At 40.9% G+C, this 20,853-nt stretch overlaps 1 long non-coding RNA gene across 1 annotated transcript; it reads right to left on the bottom strand.

Annotated features, from left to right (window-relative positions):
- Nucleotides 1-2,426: 2,426 nt before the first annotated feature.
- Nucleotides 2,427-19,169, bottom strand: LOC126963972 (uncharacterized). The gene is made up of 2 exons (XR_007729269.1): nt 19,012-19,169; nt 2,427-15,904 (listed from the first exon to the last, which is right to left on the bottom strand). It is a non-coding gene; the product is annotated as an uncharacterized LOC126963972 (long non-coding RNA).
- Nucleotides 19,170-20,853: the final 1,684 nt, after the last annotated feature.

Here is a 20,853-nt window from a genome sequence, read left to right as displayed (position 1 = left end):
AAATCCAAATGAGATTATTAGGTCAAAATCATAGAAATACACAGAGAACATTCCAAAATTCCCAGCACACTGACAATAAAGCACCCAAATCAGAATCTAATTAGGGAAAGAAACATTTTGTTTAGAAATACTTTTTTTAAAACATATGACTTCACCATGTGTAACATCCCTGGGATGTTACTAGAGAGGAAAACAATAAGAATCAAAAGTGTAAACTACTGAACAACAGCTTCCTTTCTTTTATTTCCCTTCCCTTCTCATGAAACCCTGCTGCACACACCAAATAACTATGTATTCTTACATCTTGTTCTGCATAAACAGACATTTATAGAGATTTTAAAAATCATCTGGGTGCAGTGGCTCAGGATTATAATCTCAGCATTTTGGTAGGCCAGGGAGGGAGAATCATTTGAGTCCAAGAGTTAAAAACCAGCCTGGGCAACATAGCAAGACTTCATCTCTACAAATAATTAATAATAATAATAATTACAGGCTTGGTGGCATGCAACTGTGGTCCCAGCTACTCAGGAAGCTGAGGCAGGAAGATAGCCTGAGCCTGGGAGGTCAAGGCTAGAGTGAGCCATGACAGTGCCACTGCACTCCAGCCTGAGAGACAGAGCAAGACCCCATCTCAAAAAAAAAAAAAAAAAAAAAAAAAGAAAAAAATGGCCAGGCACGGTGGCTCACATCTGTAATCCCAGCACTTTGGGAAACCAAGGTGGGTGGATCATCTGAGGTCAGAAGTTCGAGACCAGCCTGGCCATGTGGCAAAATCTCATCTCTACTAAAAAAAAAAAAAAAATTAGCCAGGCGTGCTGGCATGTGCCTGTTGTCCCAGCTACTTGGGAGGCTGAGGCAGGAGAATCACTTGAACTCAGGAGGCAGAGGTTGCAGTGAGCTGAGATTGTGCCACTGCACTCCAGCCTGGGTGACAGAGCAAGACTCCATCTTAAAAAAAAAAAAATCAGTTTTTCAAAACTTAGATAATATTAGAATAAATTTTCTCTTGTAAAGATTGTTTTATAATAAGAAAACTACCACTCACTGGTTTTTGTTACCTTCATGCACAACAGAAAAAGAATCAAAGAAGTTCTAAGACTCCTAACAAATAAAACATGAATTTATACCTTAGACTTATGTTACTTTGAATACTTTGAGTGTTGTTACCCATGATGACCAATTTGCATAAAAGACTTTTCGAGGTTATAGTCTACATGTCTCAAAATATCCATTAAAAATGTGAAGGACCACAGTTTTCTTTTACTTGTCTATTTACCAAATAAGGTTGAATTTCAGAAAATGTGAAGACTGAAAAAGTTTCAGGCTATAACAGAAATGTAGAGGCTTTTGTGATCTTGTCCCGAGAAAGCTTAATTTTTTCTATTTTGTCAATAATGCTTTTATTAGATCAACAACTATGCAAGCCTAATTTTTCAGCATTAAGTAATTTGACTCTACTTTAAAAATTACCAGAAAAAAGTAAATTTAAGTCTAGTTAATGGAACTGACAATTTACAAAAGATAAATCAGGTGGAGCTTGCCTTAATAGCTCCCCCCAGTACATAAGACAAAACAAGTCTAGTGTGAGGACACATAAGCCCTAAGAAGTAGCTAATGTGAGGCTGAAGTAGTTGAATATACTTGTATACTATAACAATAACGGATGCCAATACTCATGATGACAGCTTTATGTTAAGTATTTTTATAAGTGCTTATATAAGTTATTTAAAACTCTCAAAAACCCCATGAGATTTTCTCCACTTTACAGATAAGGCAACTGAGACAGTTATGTGACTTATCTAAACATGCACGACTAGTAAATTCATAATAGTAAAATGAGCATTAATATGAATATTCTTCAAAGCGATCTCTGAGAAAAATAAAAAGTAGCTTAGCTCAATGGAAGGAACAACAGGCTAAATGGATTCATTCATTCACTCATTCACTCACTCATTCAGTAAATATTTAGTGGCTGTTACGTGGTAAATGGCACTGGAGAAGCAACAAAATAAACAAAACCAGTGATGTCCTCAAACAGGTGCTATCTCTACCTCATGGAATTTATAGTCTGGTGACACAGACAAAGATTAAACAAATCCTCTGTTATTTTATTATAATCATAATAAGTGCTTTAGATGCTGTGGGGCAGGTAGAGGAAACACCTTGAAGACTCTGAAACTCTTAGGAGACTGAGCCACTGTGAGAACTGAGCCAGAGAGCTCAAAAGCTTGCCCTAGCAGATGATACTCTTCTCTAGTCCCTTAGCTAAATGTAGGTGCAGGTTCAAGAAATAAATAATAACCACGACATCATGAAAGCAAGACATGTTCCAGGCCAGGAGATCTCTGTCTAGTTCCATATTTTTGGTACGTGAGAGTAGCCCTGGGTTTGCGTTTCAGTTTCAAATGCTCCCAGGATTTTACAACTTTTAAAGGTAAAAGCCGTATAGCACATTGAAATTTTTAAATCTGTGAATTATTCATTTAAATAATATAATTTGTAGATTATATCAAGAGGACAGTTACAAAAATTATCAGGGAAATTTGATTCTTAGTATAGTCAACACTTTCTGTTCCAAAGAATGTGTGAAGGTGGCTACTTCAGGCACATGGTACAGTAGAAGTCAGGAAAAAGATGGAGGAGACTGAACTCCTATCTGCCTACCATCTGCCTTAACTTTAGCCAAGTTATGCAGTCTCAGAAAGTCAGCTTTTTAATTGATAAAAACAGAAATAATTCTACCTGGTCTACTTTCTACGTTCACAGTGATGACACCACCAAAAGTGATGGGAACTCTCTCTGCCCGGGAGGTTTTAGAGAACAGCAGTCCATGAAAGAATAAGCTCCTCACAAATACAACCTCTATTCTCTCTAGGCTAAGAAACCCTACCCAATGAGCCCATAATTTTTTAGCTTTCTGGAAGACAATGAGCTACACTGCCTGGAGGACCTGGTTTCAGCAAACCCCTCCTGTGCAAAATGTCATTATTCTTCCATACAACAAATAGTACTTCTCCCAAATCCTTTCCCATTTCCAGTCAGAAGACATCCATGCTTAGAAGCTATGATTTTTAAAGTTGTGCTAATATAAAGCACACTCACTGGTAACCCAAAATTTGACCATTTGACCGCAAATCATTTGGCTCAAAATGATCCACTCCTTCTCTGAAAAAGTTAGAAGTTATAGTAAAACTAGTAAAATGTCAGTAATCACAGTTTGACTTAAGTAATTACCATAGGCTCTTCTGATAAAAGGAAACAGGATATTTAATCCTATGACTTCTTTCTAAACTAACTTTTCTACTAGTCTCCTCTACTTCATCCCACTGCCCTACTTGGTCTTGCAGTATGATCTCTCTCATCTTCAGCACACCCTCCATAGAGTTGCCAGTGTTATTTCCCAAAACAAATCAATATAATCTCTCAAAACCTTCCTTGGGGCTCCTGGGCTCTTCCTGGTGAAGCCGTATGCTGTGTATAGGGTTATAAATGTATCTCCAAGCTCACCCCTGGCAGAGGCTGTGCCAAGGTCAGCACTGGGTGTTCCAACTCCCACTCCAATGCTCTTGTTCTTTCATTCATGCCACAAAGGGGAAAAGCTGACATGACTGGGGAAGGTTACACGGTGTGGGTTTTTTAAAACTCAAAGTGTGGGGTTGATTCAGACATATTTTCACATCACTGTTAGCGCCATCACAACAGATAACAAAATTGGGAAAGAATACTTCTTTTGCTCATCAAGCAAAAAGAAATGAGCCACATAGGCAAAGAAACAAGAATTTAGAGGTAGAAGGAGTTTCAGGCCCTCATACCACAATGCAATGGGCACATGGATCATTCAGCTTCTATAGCTCCAAACATTTGATTCATGTATCATAACTTTATATTCTAAACATAGTATTATTTTAAAACTATACATGTCCCCCCAAAAAATATAAGCAACATGAAACTTAAAAAATAATAAACTTAAAAATAATTGTCCAGGTGATGGAATTGAGTAACTGGAACACTTTATTTAATCTTAGGTAATTGATTAAAGATATCCAGAAATGATACAAGAAGATGTAATAAATAAAATAATAAACATGCATGTAGAAGGTTAAAAGCAATTTATGGACAATTTCTCCTGGATCTTATGGAAAACAATAACTTTCACAGTATCTGCTAAATATTTAATTATAATTCTAAAACAAGTACAAGATAAGCATGCATGAGCTGTTTAACTACTTATTTTAAAAAATTCAATGGCCACAATGGCCAGGAGCAAATATTGCAAGTTATTAGTAATCCAGATTTATTTTTATTTAATTTTTTAAAAAATCTAATATAGGCTAAGTACCTTGAAGTGGGAGAAACCTAGCTGATAAATCTTTCTACTGAAAGGTTAAGTTCAACAATGCAAAATCAAGCAAAAGGATCAATGAGTGGTGAACATTACAGCTGGCTCAAGATTCCCTCCCATGGAATATGCTTCAGCAGAAGTATCTGTCCTTTGCAACGCGCTGTTTCTGCGGCCCTAATTTCTATATTACACTTTCCATGCAGACTCCCATTAGTCTTTCTTCACCTTCATGACTCCTGGGTAGAATAAGGACTGATAAAGTCAAGGACAATGGGAATTGCAGGGTCCAAAGCAGCCCATACCAGCCCCTATATCCCAACAATGTTGGGCTGGTCCATTTCTACCATCAATGAAGAAAAAGCAATGCCTGAAAATCTTAGATCTCTTTTTAGCATTGTAAACCATGTAGGAGACGCTTATTACATCTGCTTTGTTCTCTATTTCTATGGTGCCTGTCACCATAGTAACAAGGCATACAGATGAAAAAGTAGGCTAGAAATACCCAAAAATGGGGGGCAGAGAGGGCAATATGGGGGAAAGGGCCTTTCACTGATTAAGAGAGAAAAGGCTAGAATTTCTTCTTTCAGAGTTGTCAATGCATTAAGGGGTAATTCTAACTAGAAAAATAGGTTTTCTTTGCCTTTAAGAGAGCAACAATAGAAAACACCCTAAAATTTAAATAAATATCAATGTTTCTAGGAGATAGTCTTGCTAGGCTTCTGAGATTTTAAAGCCAGATGTATTAAAAACCTTGAAGGGGCTGGGCGCCATGGCTCACGTCAGTAATCCCAGCACTTTGGGAGGCCAAGATGGGCGGATCACCTGAGGTCAGGAGTTTGAGATCAGCCTGGCCAATGTGGCGAAACCCCATCTCTATTAAAAGAACACATAAATTAGCCAGGCGTGGTGGTGGGTGCTTGTAGTCCCAGCTACTTGGGAGGCTGAGGCAGGAGAATTGCTTGAATCCAGTAGGTGGAGGTTGCAGTGAGCTGAGATCACATCACTGCATTCCAGCTTGGGCAACAAAGAGAGGCTCTGTCTCAAAAACAAAACAAAACAAAACAATCTTGAAGATGCTAATTGAAACCTTTAAACAGCATCCAGTTTTGGAAATGACGTATTCATGCCGCAGTGTGGATGACTGCTACTTAAAATGTTTAGTTACTTTGCAGTACTAAAAATTAAAACATCTGTTAAGGAAGTGTGGTTGGGAAGATAACTTACTACAATGAATATTTTCCTAAAGGTGACAAGTTTATCTTCCAAGTCTCTGTATAAAATGTCCCCAAAGGAAATCACTGGGGTTGGGGTGGGGGATGGCTGATGCTTCACTCTAAGGGAGTCACTGCTTCTATGAAAGAAAGAGGAATATTATCTGCTGTCCATTGGTTCAGACCTTCAAAGGCACTATCAGTTCCTAACTGTTCTTTGCCATGCCAAAATTTCATTGGTAAGGAAAGAAATTTTCCCACTGCAAGACCTCCACTTCTTAATTTGCTTTTTACTCTCCTGCCACCAGCCAGAGTTCTCCTTGCTCATAATTTTCTAGGACATTTGGAATACTTGAAATGTTATTTATCTTGTGATACTGGTCAGGAAACAGGACAAGAAGTCTTACCAGCCACACAAACTACTTGGGGAGGTTTTACTCTGTGTAAATAAAAATGATGCATGTCTTAATCCATTCAGGCTCCTATAACAATACCATGAACTGGGGTGGCTTGTAAACAACAAACATTTATTTCTTGCAGTTCCAGGAGTTAGGAATTCCGAGATCAAGATGTCAGCAGACTTGGTGACTGGTGACGGCCAGTTCCTCATAGATGGTGCCCTATTGCTGTATCCTCACGTGGTGGGAGAGGCAAACAACCTCCCTCCAACCTCCTTTATAAGAACACCAATCCTGGATAGGTGTGGTGGCTCATGCCTGTAATCCCAGCACTCTGGGAGGCTGAGGCAGGTGGATCACTTGAAGTCAGGAGTTCGAGACCAGGCTGGCCAACATGGTGAAACCCCATCTCTACTAAAAATACAAAAATTAGCCTGGTGTAGTGGCATGTGCTTTTAATCCCAGCTACTAGGGAGGCTGAGGCAGGAGAATTGCTTGAACCCAGGAGGTGGAGGTTACAGTGAGCCGAGATCATGCCACTGCACTCCAGCATGGACAACAGAGCAAAACGCTGTCTCAAAATTAAAAAAAAAAAAAAGAAAAGAAAAGAAAAGAAAAAAGAACACCAGTCCCATTCATGAGGGCTTTGCCTTTGCAATCTGATCATCTTCCAAATGTCCTACCTCTCATTACTGTTGCCTCGGGATTAGGTTTCAACACATGAATTCTGCTGGAACACCAACACTCAGACTCAGATCATAGCAATGCATATACAAAATAATCAGGAGAAACACTCTAGCCACTTGCAAATTTTTTTTTCTTAAGCGACAGGGTCTTGCTATGTTGCCCAGGATGGAATGTAGTGGCTATTTATAGCATGATCGTAGTGCCACAGCCTTGAACTCAAGCCTCAAGCCTCCCCTACTAGACCTGGTGTTACTTACACATTTTAATAGAAAAAACAATAAATGACTTTGTGGGAATCTTAGGTCCTTGATTCAGTCACTAATTAGTTGTGACACTGTGGAAAATTTTTACTTTGCCTTTCTCAATCTTAGTATCTTACCAGTTAAAAGAAATGACTGAAATAGAACAGGGGTATGAGCTTGCGGACTCTAAGGATGATTTCAAGGCATGTTGAAATCGTACACATATGAGTATGTGTGTATTCTGGGAAAGACCTTCAAGTATATCCATAATATTAAAAAGTTAAAAATTAAAAGTACCCTCTCAGGTTACTTCCGTACAACTCTGGAATACCATGATTCGAATCAACTTACCCAAATAAACTCAAAGCTTGAACTCAGACTCAGGTGAGCATAATACTCGGTATCAAAACTGCCCACCCCAGAAATGCTGTCCCTGACTGGATACTACCTAATCCCCACCAAGAACCACTCTCTAGTGCTTCACTCTGTTTTACTGTTCTTCATAGCACTTTGTTGCATGACATGATACCTTGCATTTGCCTATTTCCCCTCCTCTAGTATATACGCTTCATGCAAAAAGGGTTTTCTTCTGTTTTCTCTGTTGGATTTTTTCCCTGTGCCTGTTAACAGTGCCTGGCACATATTAAGTGCTCAAAAAATCTACTGAATGAATTAATTTTTAAAAAATCTGTAAAATGAAGCATGTAAGAGCAAATACTCAAATACATTAATTTTCTTTTCAAAAACTCTAGGGCCTGCTATGAGCCGTGCACTCTACCAGGCATTTTATGAAATTATCTATCTCAATCTTCATACTATTACTTTAAGGCAAGTTTCCCAATCCTTAGAGATTTTTCTAAAATAATACACCTGTAAAAAGGAGCCAAGCAATGTATTATAGAAAAAGCTGTTTTATCAGGATTCGAGTACCAGATCTGCTGGTAACTGTGTGGTTCACTTACATAAGCCACATATCCCCTCAGGAACTCAGTTTCCACGTTTGTATCATGGGAATAATGTTTGTATCCTCTACTGCATGTCATCAGGAAAATAAATGTGAATATAAACACTTAATATGTTAGCAGTGATGGGCAAATGTCTATCATAGTAAGTGATGTGTTGGGGGGGGTTTCTGCAGAGATTTGCTATAGGCTGTTTTGCTATATGAAGGCAAGAGAGCAGGGGACAGCTATACAGTACCCTCTTAAACAGGAACAGAATGTCCAGAAATCCAGAGGGCCCAGGAAAGGCTCCCAACTTAACAAGGTGATGGCCAGGCCCAACTCCAACCTGTTGTCCACTCCTTTCCCTCTCAATTGCATTTATCTGTAAAGAAAAAAAATATGCCCCAAAGCTAGCCCAGGACCAAACCTTTTTGCATGCTGGAATTCACAAACTCTTCCAAGAAATTAGTTTTCTTGATAAAATGCTTAAGCATTTTTTTTCCCAGTGGGATTAAGACTTGTTCTTAGAAACCAGTCACTCACTCACCCAGATGACTGTCAGTCAAGCGTCTGGTTATCTTTAACCAATGTTCTTTTCCTATCTAGTCTAATAATGGGTATCAAAGAATTGTATACAATTTCTTACTATTCTAGGTGAGTTTGTTCGTGCATTCTTAAAATGGATGATGGTAACTAAATCACTTTGGTATCAAATTAGTTTCTATTAGGTATATTTATAAAGGTGATGTTCTTTTTTGTTATTGTTTTTTGTAAAACAGCGTCTTGCTCTGTCACCTTCGCTGGAGTGCAGTAGTGCTATCATAGCTCACCGCATCCTTCCACCTCAGTCTCCTGAGTAGCTGGGATTACAGGCTCCAGCCACCATGCCTAGGTCCAAAAGAGTGATATGTTCTAACCATGCTCTTTCCCTATCTGATATCCCTGTGTACACCAAGGGGGAATCTTTAAATTGGCCTACTAGGGACCTAATGGTTGATACCTAATTTGACTGAAAAATTTTCTTTAGTGTCCAAACCAGTGATCTCCAAGCTGGGGTACGGGGCTTGGGAGTCTTATTTGGAGTGATAGACAATGTGGTGGAATCTACTTCTAAATCAATTAACCCTGCCTAAGAGGACCTCCTTCAAAATACATATTGTCCAACTTGTTCTTTCCAACCATATTCTTTGTCCCCTTTTCAGATTCACCCTTTTAGTGCAGTAAAAAAGAAAGGCAAACATCTTATTTCTCAGAAGTTCACTTATGGTGCATTGTCTTGGGTTGTAAAAATCTCCAGGCCCCCAAGCAGAGGGCCATTTTGAAATAACCATAGGATTACAGATACTGACAAAGTGAAAGACTTTCAGGCCTGAGAAAAATCCTTTTGGGAGTCAGAGTAAAGTTTCTATTTCTTTGATTAGATCAACACTGGAGGAAGACCTAATCAAACCATCAAGCAATTGAAAAATCGTTTTTGTGATAAATCATCAGATATCTTTGGGCATATAACTCAGGAGTTTAGAAGACAGAATGGAATTATACTGACTTCATTCCCATGTTTATATGGCAAGACTTCTTAAGCACTTCCATTTAAAAAGAAACACTTGCTTTGATTATATGTGTTGTTCTGGTCAATTGTGTACTAGTGAAAAATCATAATAACAATTCAAAAGAAATGTTTTTCAACATTTAGAGCCTTATTGTCACAAGTACTTTTTTAAAAACAAATATATTGTGTGTGTGTGTGTGTTTGTGTGTGTGTGTATGTCACAAAAGTAAGACATCATAATCAATGATAAACTTTCAATCATAACAGTGTTACATTGGGATTAAGTTTTATAGAATAGAAGAGGAATAAAATGAGTTCCATGAGAAAAAAGATCTATGTAAAATTCCTGACTTTTCTAGAAGAGCTTATTTTTATGTTTCTTAAATGGATGATGAGAGACATCAAATTACTTTGGTATTTAATTTAACTTCCATTGGGTACATTTAAAAGAGTGATTTTAAAACCCAATAGTTATACATTAGAAATGCAACTGTCTGCAACTATTCAAAATTATGATGAAAAATTTTAGACATTAACTTTAAAAATGTATGAGAACAAATCGTTTTTCAAAATCTTTGTAGAGGATACTCAAAAACATTCAGAGATACTGTTATAAACTACTTGTAAGCCAAGAAGAAGAGCCTGTGTTGACCACCTAAAATTTTGACTTCTAATAGAAAGCCAAAGTCAGGATTATTTCATTAAAGTACAAAAGCCATCTCAAGCATCCCCTACAAGTTGCTAAATCTGGAACTCTGAACACAGTAAGTGTTCAATAAACCGTAGCTCATAAACAAAGTACTTTAGCTATTCAACAGATATCTATTAACAGCATGTATAATATACCTTGTTACTTCTAACCTTCAAGGAGATATTCTTTAAAACTTTATGCAAATACCAGTCAAAAGTACATTATTGAAATGAAGCCCTAGACTAGGTAATAATTATGCTAATTTTATTCCCTAATTCTCTCCTGGATATCCACCGCATGCCCACAGTATGCCATGTATGACATCTGGCCCAGAAATCCCAGGAAATGAACAAAATATAGTGTTTATCATGAAGAAGCATCCAGGAGGAGGCCAAGATGTTCCTTAGCCTAGGTACTATGATAGGTATAGCTCAGAAGCGGCACAGAGGCGGGAATGAGGAGCTGTTGGGGGTGACAGGCAGAGAGAAGGTGTCAGGAAGGGTCTTTCAGAAGAGGTACGCTTTAACTGAGCCTTGAAAGATGGTCGTGTGCTTGTCAAGAGGATCCCAAATAAAGGGAAGGAACAAAGCTATGGAATGAAGCCATCTGACTATCTAGAACCTTCCTCCCTGTACTGCAAATAGTTTAGGACAGCTGGTGTATGGGGGTGTGACCGCACACTGTGTCTATGGTACATGCACTGCGGACACAGAAATGACAGAGTGGCAAGAGATGAAGCTGAAGAGCTGCAGAAGTCAGACAAAGGAAGACTTTCACACATGCCACACCATGGTGTTTCGACTTAATCCTGAGGCATAGGGAGCCATTAAAGGCTTATTAAACCAGGCAATTATGGGATGAGATTTGTCTTTTAGAAAGATTATTTTCTGCAGTGTGGACAATAAATTTGTAGGTGATGGTAGCAGACACTATGCTCAAGACTACAAAGTCATTATCAGTTAGAAGATAACTGGCAGTGTTCCTGAAGACTCACAGCAGAAAATGGGCTGTAGAGGAAGGACAGTGATAGAAAGACTTGAAGGCTACAGACTCTAGACAAATGGGTTACCAATCCTATAAGAGGACTGTAGGGAGAATAAAGCAAGGAGAAGCCCAGAATGGGTTCCAAGAAACTTGGGATATATACTTGGGTAAATAGTATTGCTGTTGGCAAAAACACAGAATCTAAAGGTGAACAGAAAATTCTGAGGAAAGCATTCAATACACTAACTCCAGGCCCTCATTTGTTCTGTGAGGTAGGTGGCATGGATATTATTATTCCCATTTTATAACTACTTGGTGTATTAGTCCATTCTCACACTGCTAATGAAGACATACCCAAGACTGGGTAATTTATAAAGGAAAGAAGTGTAATTGACTCACAGTTCTGCATGGCTTGTGGGAGCCTCAGGAAACTTACAATCATAATGCAAGGCATCTCTTCACAGGGTGCCAGGAGACAGAATGAGTGCCCAGTGAAGAGGGAAGCCCCTTATAAAACCATCAGATAGTGTGAGAACTAGCTCACTATCGCAAGAACAGGATGGGGGAAACTGCCCCCATGATTCAATAATCTCCACCCAGTCCCTCCCACGACACGTGGGGATTATGTAAACTACAATTCAAGATAAGATTTGCCTGGGCACACAGCCAAATCATATCAGTGAGGTAATATTATTCACCCACTATCACATGCAGCAGTTTGGGCACGTTTACTGCACACCAGACTTGAGAGCAGTTAAACAAGGGAGACAAAGTTCTTGCTTTCACAGAACTTATATTTTGGTGGGGGTGAGGGGAATAGAGCATAAACAAGCAAGCAAACAATAAACCAAGGTTTGAAAGACTATGATGGGAACATAGGTAGGGGGTATGGGTACTTTTGGCCAGGGAATGTATTTCTGAGGTCACATTTGAGCTGACTCTTGAGCAGAAAGTAGTCATGGAAATTTATAAGGGAAGAACATTCCAGGCAGAAAGAACAACAACTGAGAAACCCCTGAGGTAGGAAGGAGCTTGGTGTGCCACTGAGGGAGGAATTGCAAATACCTGGGCAAATCCGAAGCAGGAAGTCCAAGTTACAAGGGCATTCCAGGGAGAGGGAGGGTGAAAGACTCTGACACCTGAGGGTACCAGTGGCCAAGATAAACTCTCTTAGGATTGCCTGCAAACCTGACCACCATGCACGACACTGTGCCTCTGAGAAACAGCATGATGACTGAAGGAAACCAAAATATTGCACCCCAAAATATACTTCTTTGACATATTTTGAGATGGCTGTTAGGAGGGCAAAACAGAAGTAGGCCTGTAAAGCTGTCATTTATTGGGGAGATTTGTGTCTGTAGAGTATCTGCATTGATGCAGCCGGGCTTTCTCTGAGGCCCCACCTTGTCTGTCTGGATCTAGGAAAGATTAACTGAGAGTCTGACAGATTTAAAGGTCTGAAAGAAACATTTACCATCTATTCTATCTGAGGGCTGCTACCAGAGAGGTTCATTTAGATAACAAGACCACCTTTGCTGGCCAGGCCTCCTCTTCTCTCCTTCCCATAACCTGTCTTGCCACCATAACCTGGTTTACCACCATTACCTGTTTTTAGCCATGCTCTCAGCCCCTGTTCTTTCTGTTACCTCAAGATGGTATATAAGCATTAACCATCTGGCCATTTCTTTGAGTTTTTAAAATATTTTATACGACTCCTGTGCATACATGTGCACATAATAAAATTTATCAGCCTTTTTTTCCTGTGAAGCTATTATCACTTTGTTTCATAGACTCAAATTATCAAACCTTCAGGGAAAAATTTAAGCTTCCCTACATGATCCACAAATGCTTCTCAAAGACAAGTCATTGCTTAGCTTAGGACTGCTTATTTTAGCATTGAAATGGGGCCAGGAATAAACTCAGTTTTGTTAAGAGAAATGAAGTTAAAATCTTTAGATGAACAGAATTTATCTTAAATTTGTCGACTCAGAGCAAGAAACATTCTGCAGTGCAATGGCTCATGGTTTAACCCCCAAGGCTCAGTCACGTCATACCACAATACATGGAAAATACCACAGTACATGGAAGATGCATCAAAGTAGAGTGTTCCCTGCCATCCGCCAAGGCTGTTACAGGGATTAGAGAGGCATCATTTCCCCCACAAACTCCCCTAATAGCTCAGCAGGACACGGCAAGGAGAAATGGTACCTTTTAATGCACCTGCCAATAGCACCCCCTGCCATGCTGGTTCCTGTCTGTGCAAAATGGAAAGGTACAGAGGGACTGGCCGTGGGGGTTGTCCACCGTCTTTGAGAAGGCCATCCCATGCCTAGTCCAGTCACCCAACCCTCTGAAACACACTGCTCATACTTCCCATCCTGTGGTCATTTTCCATTGCTGCTTTATGGGCTACTGATTTTTTTTGCCAACAGTCTTTCTCCATTCAGCCATGTGGTTTCAAATTCCATTGGCTAAGGATGATGCAGATCAACCCTCTGACCCTCTACAAAAATATACTACTTTACAGTGCCGTCTCAGATGCATCTGCTTGTTGTGTGGAGACAGCATCTGTATTTAAAGTTTGCTAATATAGCCCAAATAAACTGTAAAAGCATTAGATTATTCCTGAGTGTCACATTAAGAAGTTATACATGATATACTCTTATTTTATTTATTATTATTTTTTTGGAGATGGAGTCTTGCTCTGTCACCCAGGCTGGAGTGCAATGGCATGATCTCAGCTCACTGCAAGCTCCGCCTCCCGGGTTCATGCCATTCTCCTGCCTCAGTCTCCTGAGTAGCTGGGACTACAGGCACCTGCCACCACGCCTGGCTAATTTTTTTTTGTGTGGGTGTGTGTATTTTTAGTAGAGACGGGGTTTCACCACGTTAACCAGAATGGTTTCGAACTCCCCACCTCAGATGATCTGCCCGCCTCAGCCTCCCAAAGCGCTGGGATTACAGGCATGAGCCACCATGCCCAACCAATGTCTCCTTTATAGCAACCTCACAGTGACAACTTCTCATCTGTTTGCAGTGAGTGATTGATTCACCTGTCCTCCTCAGTATGGTCCCAGATCTTCATAAGGGTGGGGACCATGTACATTTTTGCTCATCATCATTGCCTGGCACAAACTAAATGCTTAATAGCTACTGAAGAAAAAATACTGTGAAATATTTTAAATGGTGGTGATGTTTAGCTTCTGAGAGTGGCTCAGCCAAAAATAATTCAAGGCTGAGGAAGGTTAAGGCTTAAACATTCTGTATCATTAACCATTCTGTATTTTGTTATATCAACATAGATAGAAAAAATTTTGCTATCACTTGGGTGATAAACTGATTTTACAGATAATTTTATAACTTTTAAAAAAACAGAATAAGTACTGTTTTTGAAAAGGCTCACACAGGTTAGGCCAAATTAAAAAAGAAAAGCTACCACTTTACTGAGGACAGTATTAAGCACTTTATATACTTTTTTCATTCAACCTTAACAGTCAGCTATTATCCAGTTTACAGATTAAAAAAACTGAGAGAGAGAGAGAGAGACTATGGTTGCATACTGAGGGAGGATTTGTGTCCAGATCTATTTGATTTCATGGGCCATGTTTTTAGGCTAAGAATAAATGCTGACATTGAGTAATAATGTCTTGCTCCCTGACACTCAAAAACCTCATCTCCTCCCATGACAAGATACAACACAGCAGTCTGGTAACACCAAGTGGGGTAAGTGCCCAAGTATTTAAAATATTAATAGGATTTGGGGGCCAGTGATGTTGTAGCAGAGAAACTAGACAATTCAAGGAAAAGAAATAAGCAGCAATATAAACAGCATTTACTGAAAGCATGTTTTACGCCAGATACTACATTAGATGTGTTAATGTATAACATTTATTTTAATCCTAAGACTCCTGTGAGAAAGACAGTATTAGTCAAGAAAAAAGAGGGTTAGGATAGCTATGGTGTTTGGATATCTCCAAAATTCCCCACTTTTTGCTAAGGATCTGAGCCTCTCTTTTTTTTTTTAAATTTAGCTAGGAATAAGACTGTCTGGAATAAGGATAGTATTTCTGAGTCTCTATTCCAGCTACCTGAGGTCATGTTACTAAGTTCTACGCAATGACATATAACAAGAAGTATATGACAGCATCCAGGAATTTTCCTTCAGAGACCATGGGCTCTTGCATTTCCCCTCCTTCTTTTTTCCTTCTTTCCTCCTTTCCGCTACTTGGAACTTGGGGGTGATGGCTGAAGCTCCATCTTGGGATCATGAAGCTGAGGACCTCATCTTATTTATGGTAGATGATCCAAAAGGTAGAATCAGCCTAGTTCTCAGAAGACTGTAGAACCATCATACCAGCCATAGATTGCCTCTCTGCAAGTTTTTTTAATGTGAAAGAGAAACAAGCATCATTTTGACTAAGCCATTGTTCTTTGCAGTCTCTGTAGCTGGCAACTAATTTTAACTAATCCACAACTCATCCAAAGTGATGGCACAGAATTCAGAATCAGGCCTGTCAGTCTGCAAAGTCTGTTCTCTTAGGTAAAACCTTGAAGAACTCTTGCTTGTAATTTGCAAGAGATTTTGAAAAAAAAAAAAAGTTCCAAAATGCTGAAAAGGAATCTGACAGAATAAGGAAGGTTCAAATATGCTCTTATATCTGCTACCTGAGAAAGAATCAAAAGGAATATGCTACTCAACAATAAAGAATGTGGTCTCCATCAGAGATGAGCAGAGGAAGATCTCAGTCACCTGCATGGAGCTGGAAACAGAAGAGAAATAGAAGCTGTGCAGCTGGCAGTGTCTGTGAAAGATGCTGTGCTTGTCAGTCGAAGAACAGGCATTGCAGAACGGAGCCCTGGAAATGGTCACAGGATGACAGATGAGAAGAAAGAATTTAAAGGGACTCTGAAATTTAAAAAAAGCAAGAGATGAAGTTTAAATATATACAGTCTAGAAAGAAACAAGCAGAATCACATGACCCATATCAAAAACAGCAAAAAGGTCAAAAAGGCCAAAGGGAAAGGTCAAGGTTGAAGCCCTGACAACTCATTTTTATTAATTTCCTTTACTCAGGTTCTTGGCAGCATTGAAGGAGTAAATGTAAATTGTGTTGCAATTCAGTAGAATCCTAAAGGAAAGGCAGTCATAGAACAGGGAGTTTATTGTTACCCTTTGTTCAGTTTCTAAATGAACCACAGTGATAAGAACTCAGGAGAGAGATCAATGATTGGAGCTAGGCCTAATTTTATTTAAGATCAATCTTAATGATCAGAAAAAGAAAAATAGGTTATTATGTCTGCCAAAGGCATTAGTTTAAACACCAGAGAAATTAAGTCATAATAAAGGCACGTAGGAAGTTTAGAAAATACAGATGGGGAAGAAAATGAAAGTAGGCAATAGCAATAAAAGGCAGCAATATGAAAACAGATATGACACAAATTAGAAGGCATTTTACAAATGGTTAAATAAATTCTACACTATAACTGGGTCTCCCAAATTCCTCTTGAACGGTCACAGGTCTGAACTGTTTGCTGATGTACCCAGTGCTCTGGGAGTCAGGATAGCAGTAGGGTATCTGCTACATGCAAGGCAATGCAAATCATTCCACCAAGTGTGTAAGAACATGACAGAATCAGAATGCATTCATTTCTAAAAATATCAGTGTGTGGTAGAAGGATGCTGGGAAGGAGAAATAAGAGTAAAATTTGAGAATTCAACTTTAGAGACACACCAAGTGAAAATCGGGGATTGGATTAAACAGGCTATGAATAGTAAAAAATTCAGAAAACATAAAATACTCAGGTATCATCAGAAGAATTTGAAAACTAAAATACAAAAACAAAAACCCTTGTTTATAAGAAAAAGTTTGGCTAAAGCAAGGATGTTTTAAATTTTAAAATATTTTCCCCCTTAAACTTCAGAAAACAACAAAAAATAACAAATTTCAGGCCACTGCAGGAAAATGCTCACATAGATTAGCCTAAAATACTTGGAGGGCTTAGTATCCTTTAAGTTTTATTAAGCCCCTTTTCATTTTAATTATTGTTGGTGTTTTCATTCTGAGGATTCTGAAAATTAAAATAGCAATGGGAAATTGTGACAGCGGTAGAGAAGAGATTTAAAAAAGCAAATCTCAACTAGTCAAATCATTCAGAATGTGAAGAGATTCATAATAGGCTGAACATGTTGGAACACCTTACCAACTGAAGAAAAAGAGAACACATTTCAAAGAATGGTAAACTTAATTCCTACAAGCAGATTTAAAAATGTTTTGGGGGATACTAAGGCTAAGGAAAGTGCCATGACCCAAGGGTGCACTCAATGACATCATCACCCCCATTCTCTACCAGAATGAAGGGACCTCTTTTTAGCTTACAGAAGTATCAGACATGTTAGGGCTTATATTCTAAAATTACACAGGCCCAATTACCTTGGAGGGTTGGCTGTCACTTTATATTCTCTGAGTAGAGCTGCTGACAAGGAAAGCCAAGAGAAAAAGAAAGTCGCCCGGGCACCCACAATTCAAAGAGCATTTGGGTTCACACCTGTAATCCCAGCACTCTGGGAGGCCAAGGTGGGTGGATCATTTGAGATCAGGAGTTCGAGATGAGCCTGGTCAACATGGTGAAACCCCGCCTCTACTAAAAATATAAAAATTAGCCGGGCGTGGTGGCAGGCGCCTGCTGAGGCAGGAGAATCACTTGAACCCAGGAGGTGGAGGTTGCAGTGAGCGGAGATTGCACTACTGCACTCCAGCCTGGGCAACAGACTGAGACTCTGTCTCAAAACAAAACAAACAAACAGAAAAACAAAGAGCATTTGGGGTTTTCAGGAGGTGTAGCCTATACACATAGAGGGTACTGGAATGGTTTAAAAAATTATACTGCAGTTTGACTTCTTTTCCATCCTCACTCCTACACCTAGGTTTAGGGGACAGAATCATCTGATCAAGATACATCTGTTTTTAGATTTCTGGGGTGTTCTGGAAAGACTATTATATCATTTGCAAATGGGTTAAGTCTTTTAATAAAAATCATGCTATTTAATGTCTTAATATACGCTGAACAAATTGTTTTAATTTGGCTATATATTTACAATTTAAAATGTTCATACTTATATCTTTTATCAGTGGGATGTTTTGTTTGTTTTGTCTTTAGGCGAAGTGAATTTATTCAAGGAAGTTCACATGTCGGTTTTGTTCTTTTAGAGGGGTGTCTTTTTGACCACAAAGAAAAAAAAAGTCTTCCACAAATGTCATCTAAAGGCAATCTATGGACGTTAGGAAGTCAGTTGAGGACACAGATTAATGAGCCAATACTGAGCCTCCACCCTTCTGACCTCTCAGCACCTGCTCAACTAAGCTCAAGGGAAACTCTTGAGTCTTCTTTTTAAATTGGTATCGCTTGCCCCTTCTTTCTCAAACAAATCAACAGCCAACACCGCCACCAAATTATAGGCAAACAACGAGTATCCAAGAGCGTAAAATAGTTCCCAATAAACAGCACCAGTGCAGGGGGCAAAAGAGAGCAACCTAATGGGGGCACCCTCAGGGGAGTTGCGCTCACCTGGAGCGAGACGCCAGCCTGGGAAAGCGGAACCCCCTTCCCGCCCCGCCCCGAGGACTCACGCTCAGGTGCAACGCCAAGACTCCCGGGGGAGACAGAGGGAACCGCCTCCGCGCGACCGCCCACTCCTCTTGCCCCAAATGACCCCAGCACACAGGAGAGGTCCTCTGAGTGTGGGGCTCTGTCTCTCCCGAAGGCAGGGAGCAGAACGAAGCCGCCACTCGTCTCCGCAGCCGCGCCACCGACCCGCAGCCTGGCTCGCAGGTGAGGCGTGCACAGGTAACCGCACCTGCTCGGCCAGCCCCACCTGCTGCGTCCCCGTACCCGGTGTTCCTCCTCCCAACCTCGGTCGGCGCGACTCCCCCTCCTGGAACCCGGGTGTCACGCTCCGACCTACCTGCGCGACTCCTGCCCCGGGCGCCCGCGCTCCTCTCAGCGTGCTCCCGGGCCGCTCCAGGCGCGCAGGCGGCGGCCCCGCGCCTGCACTTTCCCGGCTGCCGGCGGCTGCGGGCTCAGCGGGAAGCCCCGGCGCTGCCCAGCTCACCGCCTCCGACCGGCTCCATTGTGACGCGGCGCGTTCCGCCGGCCAATGGGCGCGCGGCGGCGCGAACCGCTGACTAAGTTCGCGGGTGGAGGAGGAGGGGACTGGGCGGAGGCAGGGCGCGGAGGCGGCGATCACGGCGGTGGCGGTAGCAGTGGCGGAGGAGGAGGAGGAAGAGAAGGAAAAGCCTGCAGCCGCTTGGGTAGCTGCTCCTGCTGTGAATTTTTCAGCTGCCTGGGCCTGAGTGTTTGCCCAGCTCTGGGGCTGCGGGAGCCGGTGACTCACCTCTCACTGCTGGAAACAAAGCGCAGCTGCTATCTCCCCGAGCGCGCCATGTGGCCACCGCGGCCCGCTCGCCCAGCCTCGGATCCGCAGGAGGCAGCGCACAGCCACACACCCCGCGGAGCAGCTGGAAAGAGCGGGGACTGCGTTCCAGAGGCGGGAGGGACAGGGGCTTTGGTGTGTCCCCCCAGCGCACCACACCGGTGACCGGCAGTACACCGCGTGTGTCGGGCCCCAGCCTTCTCACGTGTGCGCCCCTGAGTAACTTGGCATTTATATAACGCGTGTTGAACCCTGAGGGAAAGCTAGGGTGCGAACGCGGGAACCTCCTCTTCGACAAGGAAGTCCCTTTACCTTTCTTTACCCTGCTTAGAAAGGTTTCAGGGCCCAGCCCCTGTGAGGGAGGGTTTACAGTTATACCAACTAAGCGGCTTAAGTTCGATTCTGGCCCTCCAATGCCATTGGCTTCTCTCAAATGTCCTTATCCTCAGGATAGGGAGGGGACCATATGGCCGAAGGGCTGTCCCTATACTCATAACCTGCCTTTCACTGCGAATCAACTGCAGAGACACCTCAACTACTGCCCCACCTGCTTCTCTCCCAAGTGGCCCTGCATTTGAAGGCCAAAAATATTCCTTATGAAACAATCCAAACCCAGAAATTCTAGGGATGTAAATATTTTTATCATCTTCATCCATTTCCCCACTCTTGCCCTCATCCCAGTTTTAACTCAGTTTGTGCCCTATTATCTTGAGCACACTAATTCAATTAGGCAAGATTTATATCTTTTAGTTGCTATGGTGATCACATCTCCATTTAAAAAAGAAAGGAAAAACAAGTTTGTACCGGCATCTCCCAAAGGAATAGAATGAAGGCGAACAGACTCAGCATTTGGGGCATCTGAGCAGTTTGTGTAAATGGGAGTATAGCAAATGCACTATTGAGTTATATGAGATGGAGTTGTGTCTCACACTGTTCAGATTAGGACTACAATTTGAGTCACCCTGAAAGGGAAAAAGAAGGCTGGCTTTGTGTCACTGATCTGTTCTTGTTCACTCAGTCCATTCTGGAATTGCAGATATCTTTTTTCTGAGTCTCGAAGGAAAAGCTGAAAGAACATTTCTTCACTTGGTCATTCAGTAAATTTTTATTGAGTTTATATGTGTGAGACACTGGGATTATGAACAGATCTATGAGTGTATTTAAATTTAGGTTTGATCCTTACAGAAATATCTGAAATTCTCTCAGGGACTTTCTGATTAATTATTTTTGGTAGAAGAAAATTCTAAAAGACTCTGTCACTACTTCCACAGCCGGATTTACCCAAGTCTAAAATAGTGATATTAAGCACCAAAAAAAAAAAAATGACAGGCGGGTCTCAATCGTTTTAGAGGTTTATTTTGCCAAGGTTAAGGA

Source organism: Macaca thibetana, chromosome 1 (genome assembly GCF_024542745.1).
Source record: "Macaca thibetana thibetana isolate TM-01 chromosome 1, ASM2454274v1, whole genome shotgun sequence".
NCBI classification, from domain to species: domain Eukaryota; kingdom Metazoa; phylum Chordata; class Mammalia; order Primates; family Cercopithecidae; genus Macaca; species Macaca thibetana.
Note: the sequence above shows the minus strand (reverse complement) of the source record. Positions and strands in the feature narration are given on the sequence as shown.